Genomic DNA, 7095 nt, shown 5'->3' on the forward strand with positions numbered 1-7095 from the left:
ACCAAACACTGAATAACCGCACAAATTAATAAGTGTAATGCAAATAAACCTATTTTTATTGTTTTCCAAAAGCGAAATATTTCCTGTTGCGCACACCAAACAAGTCAGTCCAAGACTAATGACATGGCCATTGGCTGCTAAAATATTCGCTGCTAATATTAGTGGAGAGAAATGGTGCACCTGTGCATTAAGGTGTGCAAGGGAAATGAATGCAACAAGATTATAGTCATCACTCATTAGCGAAAACATTGTAGTTTGTTATTAATAATTATGTATAACAGGGATATGGTAAAAATTAAGTTACGAAATTTTTACTAAAACGTTTCTTATATACCGTTATATTGGCTGGGCCACAAAAATATTTGTTATGGCCCGCGGGCTGCGAGTTTGACATGCTTGCCTTTACACATTTGCAACCAAATCTGACATTTTCTCCCTCAACCAGCCTGGCTGTGCTGACTGCCTATCAAGGTGAACACAGCCCACAAAAGCAACATACACACATTTAGTTTTCATTTTAATTTTCCATTTAATCTCCAAATTACACTCTTCCCTCCAGAAAATGCTAAGCTACCAAAAATGACAGTCATCTCAATTGTATCCTCAATGACAAGCTTCCCAGAAAGCCTGTGGGAAGATGTGATAGAAAAGACATGATTCATTTTTCACAGCCATGATGGTGTGACTCCCATCTCCCAGGGACAGAACCTGTCACCAGCATCGCTCCTTCCCTCACCCTCCTCCACTTCCATTCCTCAAGATTTGGGAGACTTTTCTTGTTGGCAAGAAAGGCAGTGATCTGTAAATTGTGTTAAAGTGCTCATCCCCTCTCTGTTTTTCTTCTGCTTGCACCAGTTCTGAGCAGGCCTGGGCATTTATATGATGTAAACTCTCTAATTCAAAATAGACAATGATGCCCTGGCGAGGTGGCTCAGTTGGTTGAAGCGTCATCCAGTGCACCAAAAGGTTTCGGGTTTGATCCCCAGAATTCGAAAGATCGATGTTTCTCTTTCACATCAATGTCTTTCTCTCTCTCCCTTCCTCTTTCTAAAAATCAATAAAAACATATCTTTGGGTGAGGATTTAAAAAAATAGACAATGCCATGTATGCATGGCCCTGACCCTAACCCAGGGGTGGGCAAACTTTTTGACTTGAGGGCCACAATGGGTTCTTAAACTGGACCGGAGGGCCGGAACAAAAGCATGGATGGAGTGTTTGTGTGAACTAATATAAATTCAAAGTAAACATCATTACATAAAAGGGTACGGTCTTTTTTTTTTTTTAGTTTTATTCATTTCAAACGGGCCGGATCCGGCCCGCGGGCCATAGTTTGCCCACGGCTGCCCTAACCCCTGCTTCCCAGGGGACTGTTCCCTGCCACTTTGCAGCCTAGTAACCTAGAACCTCTCTGAGTTCCAATGAGAAGAATGATTCCTGGCCTACCGGCAGCAGGTAGTGTTTTGTGGAGATCAAATCAAATAAGATGAATGTAAATGAAAGATCTTTTAAAACCTTACTGTGTCATAAATATAAGGTGTTTCATTTTCATTAGAGTCCTTCCTCTGACATATTTCAGATATCTGGCAGCTGAGTATTCCCATAGTATTATTATTTGCATTATTTACTAGGTGAGAATTTCTACCTACCAACCTTAGCAAGCTTACCTAATAATTATAGCAATCTTGAGGCTGCCCACAAAGCTGTTGCCTTATGATTTCTGTTTTATAATTTTAACTCTTAAGAGGCTGATTTTTGCCCCTGCAATTTAGACCCGTCTCCAAGGTGTGTCCTTTCCCTGACTTTCAAGAAGGTGATATTTCAGTTTATGCAGAATGTAGCTTTTAGTTTTCTACCATTTCTACAGAATTACAGAGTGTTTTAAAGATCTATTTTTGAAGTTAGCAGTTCTATCTCAATAAAATTGATTTTTGAAAATGAGCAATGTTTAGCAAATCTTAAGTCCAGGGCATGAACCTTGGATGCAGGCTCTTCCCCAGCCTGTGCAGGAGGCAACCAATTGATGTGTTTCTCTCACATCGATGTTTCTCTCTGTCTTTTCCTCTCTCTTTCACTCTCCCTAAAAATCAATGAAAAATATCCTCAGGTGAGGATTAACGAAATAAAGAACAGTATAAACAAACAAAACAGAAACAGAATCATAGACACAGAATAGACTGACAGTTCAGATGAGTTGGGGGTTGGGGCACTGGGTTATTCAGTGAAGGGTTTGAGAAAAAAGTGAAGGGATTGAGAAGTACTAGTACAGATTGGTTGTTGCAGAATAGTCACAGGAAGGTAAAGTGCAGCCTAGGAAATACAATCAATAATCTATAATGATAAAACTGTAATATGCTAATTAGACCAGATGTCCTTCCAGATGACCTTCCAGACGAAGCTGGGGCTGTGAGGGAAGCCTGGGTCCCGGGTGGCAGAGGGAAGCCGGTGCTGGCAGCCGGGGGAAGGGAGGCCAACTCTTGCACGAATTTCATGCATCGGACCTCTAGTATTGTAATAACTATGTACAGTACCAGTTGGGTACTGGAAATATCAGGGGGACCACTCTGTAAAGTATATGACTATCTAACCATTATGTTGTTCACCTGAAACTAATAAAAATAATATTAAGTATAAACTGAATTGAGGGGGGGGGGATATAATAAGTGCCAGATGACTGAATAAGACAAAAACAGAAGATTAATGATGATGATGATGATGATAATAATAATAATAGAGACCTGACCAGTGTGGCTCATTTGGTTAGAGCATCATCCTGTGCACCAAAAGGTCATGGTTTCGATTCCTGATCAGGGCACATATCCAGGTTTCGGGTTTGATCCCCGGTTGGGTTGCATATGGGAGACAATTGATTAATGTTTCTCTCTCCCTCTGTCTCTCTGAAATCAATTTTAAAAGAAAAAGAGGGTCAGAGTAACTGAAGGGGGGTTTGCATGACCACTCCCCTAATCCTGGTCGATACTTGGCACTGGTTATTTGGAAAGATGGTAACAAAATGCCCTGGGACTCCTGGATGAGTTAGTCATGAGGACTCTCCTGCGGCAGAAGAGTTTCTGGAGAGAGTCACAAGCTGCAGCCATTCCTCCTCCTCTCAACCCGGAAGGCTGCTCAGGCACTCTCCCTGCAGACTCCCACGCTCCTTGCCATAGCCCCATGGAAGGACAGCAAACAATGCCATTCTTTTTGTTGCAAAATAATGGACACATTTTCCAAGGCTATCTGACAAGTTATGCCTGTGCTCATGAGACATTGCTAAGAAAAATAAAGCCAAAGAATTTCTCCAGCCTTTTATCAATTAATTTCAAACCTACTTACAGCATTTACACTTCCTTACACACACACACACACACACACACACACCCCATACTCTGCTCACGTTTCCCAGGCCTGGGCAGAGATCTTTAAGTGCAAAGCTCTGAATTGTTAAGTGGCATTATTAGCTTGTGTCGTATATTAGCCCTAATCACATTTAAACATTTAAACAAGATCACATAAGGCAGCACTTCTATCCATTTTGACAGTCCTAAGCCTATCTATATGCAATTACAACATTTAATCTGGTTTCTTATTGGTTGGTAATTTAATTCTCCTACAACTGCAGCCAATCATCTGTCAATCATGAAAGCTGCCTTTAAAATCAACCTACACTCTATTGTGGGGAAATGTTTTTCATAAATGAGCCCTGCGAGAGTAAGGGATCATCATGGAAACTTTTGAAATTCATGGTCTTATTTTTTCTGCTCAATTTGGTTTCAGGATGCTGTATCATCACAAAGTAAAGACCTTAGGCATCCCATATAAGAAATCACATTTTAAAACTACCTTACCGGGTTAAGCTCGCGTGTGGCGGTGTGGCGTCGGCAGCTGCAGGGAGAGTTTGGCGCGATGTCTCACACCATTTTGCTGGTACAGCCTACCAAGAGACCAGAGGCAGAACTTACACTGACTGTGAATCAGTGAATGAATGCAGGGAAGGTGTTTGTAAAATGTAGGAAGAATATCTGAAGAGAATGAATCCCAACAGCCCCTCTATCACATAGGATATCAGCCAGTTGTTTGATTTTATTGGTGATCTGGCAGACCTCAGCTGTCTTGTTTACCAAGCTGATACCCAGACACACCAGCCTTACAACAAAGATTGGCTTAAAGAGAAGATCTAGGGGCTCCTTCGTCGACAGGCCCAACAGGCCAGGAAGTAGTTGTGTTGGAAGCATTTGGGGGTCGTGGGTGGGCTTGGAACACAGTGTGTACAGCTATCTGTAGTGGAAGTTTTGTATTAGAGTAATCCTGTTTCCATTTTCATACACTCTAGCCAGGATTGAATGTGTTAGATGATATGTGAAGATCTTGTTCAATCTGAACTCCCGTCACCCCTTTCTCTTTCTTCTCTCTCTCTCTCTCTCTCTCTCTCTCTCTCTCTCTCTCTCTCTCCCTCCCTCCCTCCCTCTCTCTCTCTCTCTCTCTCTCTCTCTCTCTCTCTCTCTCTCTCTCTCTCTCTCTCTCTCTTTTACTTAAACATTGTTATGATGACTCAGAAGGAAGTTTTTCTTTGTCAGTTAATGTTGATTCCAATCCTTCATATCTGCTTTATAACATTCACTGTACTAACCCTTCTTCAAGTTGAGGTGAGGGTAGTGACACAGTTTAATTATGGGCTAAGATAAAGTCTTAGTGAAAAACAAATACATGTTGTTTAGTTATATTTAAAAAAAGAAGAAAAAACTACCTTACCAATTTATTTGGAATAACATGGTGTGAGTATCAGTTGTATTGAGTTTCAAATCTGGTGATATAAAAGAAAATTAGGCTCACTTCAATCTTTTCAAATAACTCATCTGCTCTGGACTATTACATCTAAAGTCAAGGAAAGTGTGTATTGTGTCTGTAATATCTTAACCCCAAGGGTCAGTCAGCTCTGTCCCCCAAGGTCCCCTCTGGTCTATCTTGGGAAAAGGGAGGTTTGATCTTGCACCTCCCTGAGGGCCCCGCCCAGTGTGGGTGCTCTCCCTGGCTCTTCCACTCTGCACAGTCCATCTGGTGAGCTCTGCCCTGTCCCTCCCCGTGCAGAGGGCACTGCTCCCTTCCAGTGGGCACCCAGAGGGCGAATGTGGATAAGTATGTTTCTTACCCTGGCCTCTTCACGTCCTGTCACCACAGGTAGGCTATTCCCTGGTGTCAGGCTTTTCTGAAAGCTGCATAACTGAAGGGAATTACAAGAAAAGAGGTAAAAAAATGAAAACTCCACACGAAATGGAGGCTTTTCCTGTAACTCAAGAGGAAGCAGCAAGGAAGTTTAACCTTCCTTAGGTGACACCTTCCATTCGGAATGTGCTCTCCGGGCTGCAGGCCCAGGAAGTTATAGTTCTGCCTCCAGTTTCCAGGCACCCCGCTAAACATCGGGGTTGTTCCAGCCCCAGAATCCACCTGTTCTCCTAAGCTATTCATATTCTCAACCACTGAGTATTCTCCCTAAATGATCCCAAGATGGGGATGAAGAGGTGGAGGAGTGAACACCTGGGGGCAAAGGTGGTGGATTTGCCTTGTTGTTGTTGTTAAACACAGTTAAAGCACTCCCACAACAGGAGTTTGTTTCTTCACTTAAGCTTCCTGACTAGTTTTATGATGTTCTCTTTTGTAGTTTCCTACGGTCAAGATCTCCACAGAATGATCAACAACCAATACTATTCTCTGAAGGTTGTAAATCACCTGTCAAGCAGATTACTTCCTGGGGAAACTGGTGGCTGAAAGGCTCTTAAGATAGCAGGAGGGCAGAAAGGTTTGGAGGCTCTACATCCAGTTAGGGCCTGCTCACTGGTCCTACATGGAAGGTACACCCCACCCCAAACCAGCAGAACAGAGTCAGCTGGGCTATATAACTGGCTTCAGGCCTGGCTGGTTTCCAAGGCTCAGACTGAATCACCAGGACAGTGTCCCGATTTCTCTCTCTGCTTCCAAACGCTGCTTTCCTCTGTGAGGACTGTTACACTGGGGCAGCTTGGGCTTATTTTGTCCTGAGCATTATTTACCCCAGAAAAGAAGCGCCTCTTATCCGGGAGTGTTCTGTGAGGTTAACTTGGGTCATGTGACACCCACCCCCAAGCTGTGGCTGGGAACATGAGGCTCTTGGCAGTAAAATCAGAAAGGAGAGGAAGACGGAGTTCCTCTGATGGGGAACTGTATGCTACACTGATTTCACATAGAGGCAGAAAGAGTTAAAGATGGAGAGAGGATAATGATGCCACTAGTAAAACTAGAAAGTGAGGCAAAAGAGTCTGCTTGGCAGAGATTTTGCTCAGAAATGGACATAATGCTAATTGGGCAAGAGGAGGAAGATAGCAGGCAGGCAGGTGAAGAGGGGAGGCCAGAGCTCAGTGAGGGGTCAGAGACAGAGGGCTGGAGATGGGGAGCCTACAATAAGCTCATAGTTCGAAACGAGAATTGCAAGATGTATGAAGGAGAGTGCACAGAGGTGAGCTGTGAAAGGACAGAACTCTGGAGAATTGTGAGGTAGGCAACAGAAGGAAAAGGAATTAGGCAACTAATCACTGGGAGAGGGGGAACGTTGAACCTACTTAAGTCTAACAGGAGGGAAGTTATATTCCCAAAGAGAAAAATGAATTAGACCTCCATGTTCAACATGAATTTTCAGTGTTGGTTCTGTATCTTTCATTTCATATTCTCCTTGTTCCTTTTCACAAGTGAACTCACAAACAAAATCCAATGAGCAGCCACCGAGGCTAAAGATTTATGGTTTTCTTAGCACTAATTATATCCACCATGGTCTAAGTTGTATTAGTTTGAGGCCCGAGGTTCTTATCATTCGTAGTAGCATATTCTTTTTTGGGTCTTCTCTCATTTCTCTAGAATAAGGATCAAGTATTAAAATAACAGCCCAAGCACCACTGTTCTACAAACAGCTGAACTATTGTTGACTGGCAGGCAGTATCACCATGTTGATTTAGGGACAGCTGCACAAAATATGAACTTGGCACAGGAAAGGCCAGTTGGAGGAGTCGCTGTATGAAGTACACTGACGGGAGTTGTGTGACTATCAACATATTTAAATTGAGGACTGCTTG

The 7095-nt window shown here is 42.9% G+C and overlaps 1 pseudogene; it reads left to right on the forward strand.

Moving 5' to 3' along the window:
• The first annotated feature begins 3894 nt into the window (after positions 1–3894).
• On the forward strand, positions 3895–4215 carry LOC118654724 (annotated as a pseudogene).
• Positions 4216–7095: the final 2880 nt, after the last annotated feature.

The sequence above is a fragment of the Myotis myotis genome, unplaced genomic scaffold (assembly GCF_014108235.1).
Source record: "Myotis myotis isolate mMyoMyo1 unplaced genomic scaffold, mMyoMyo1.p scaffold_m19_p_1, whole genome shotgun sequence".
Classification (NCBI taxonomy): domain Eukaryota; kingdom Metazoa; phylum Chordata; class Mammalia; order Chiroptera; family Vespertilionidae; genus Myotis; species Myotis myotis.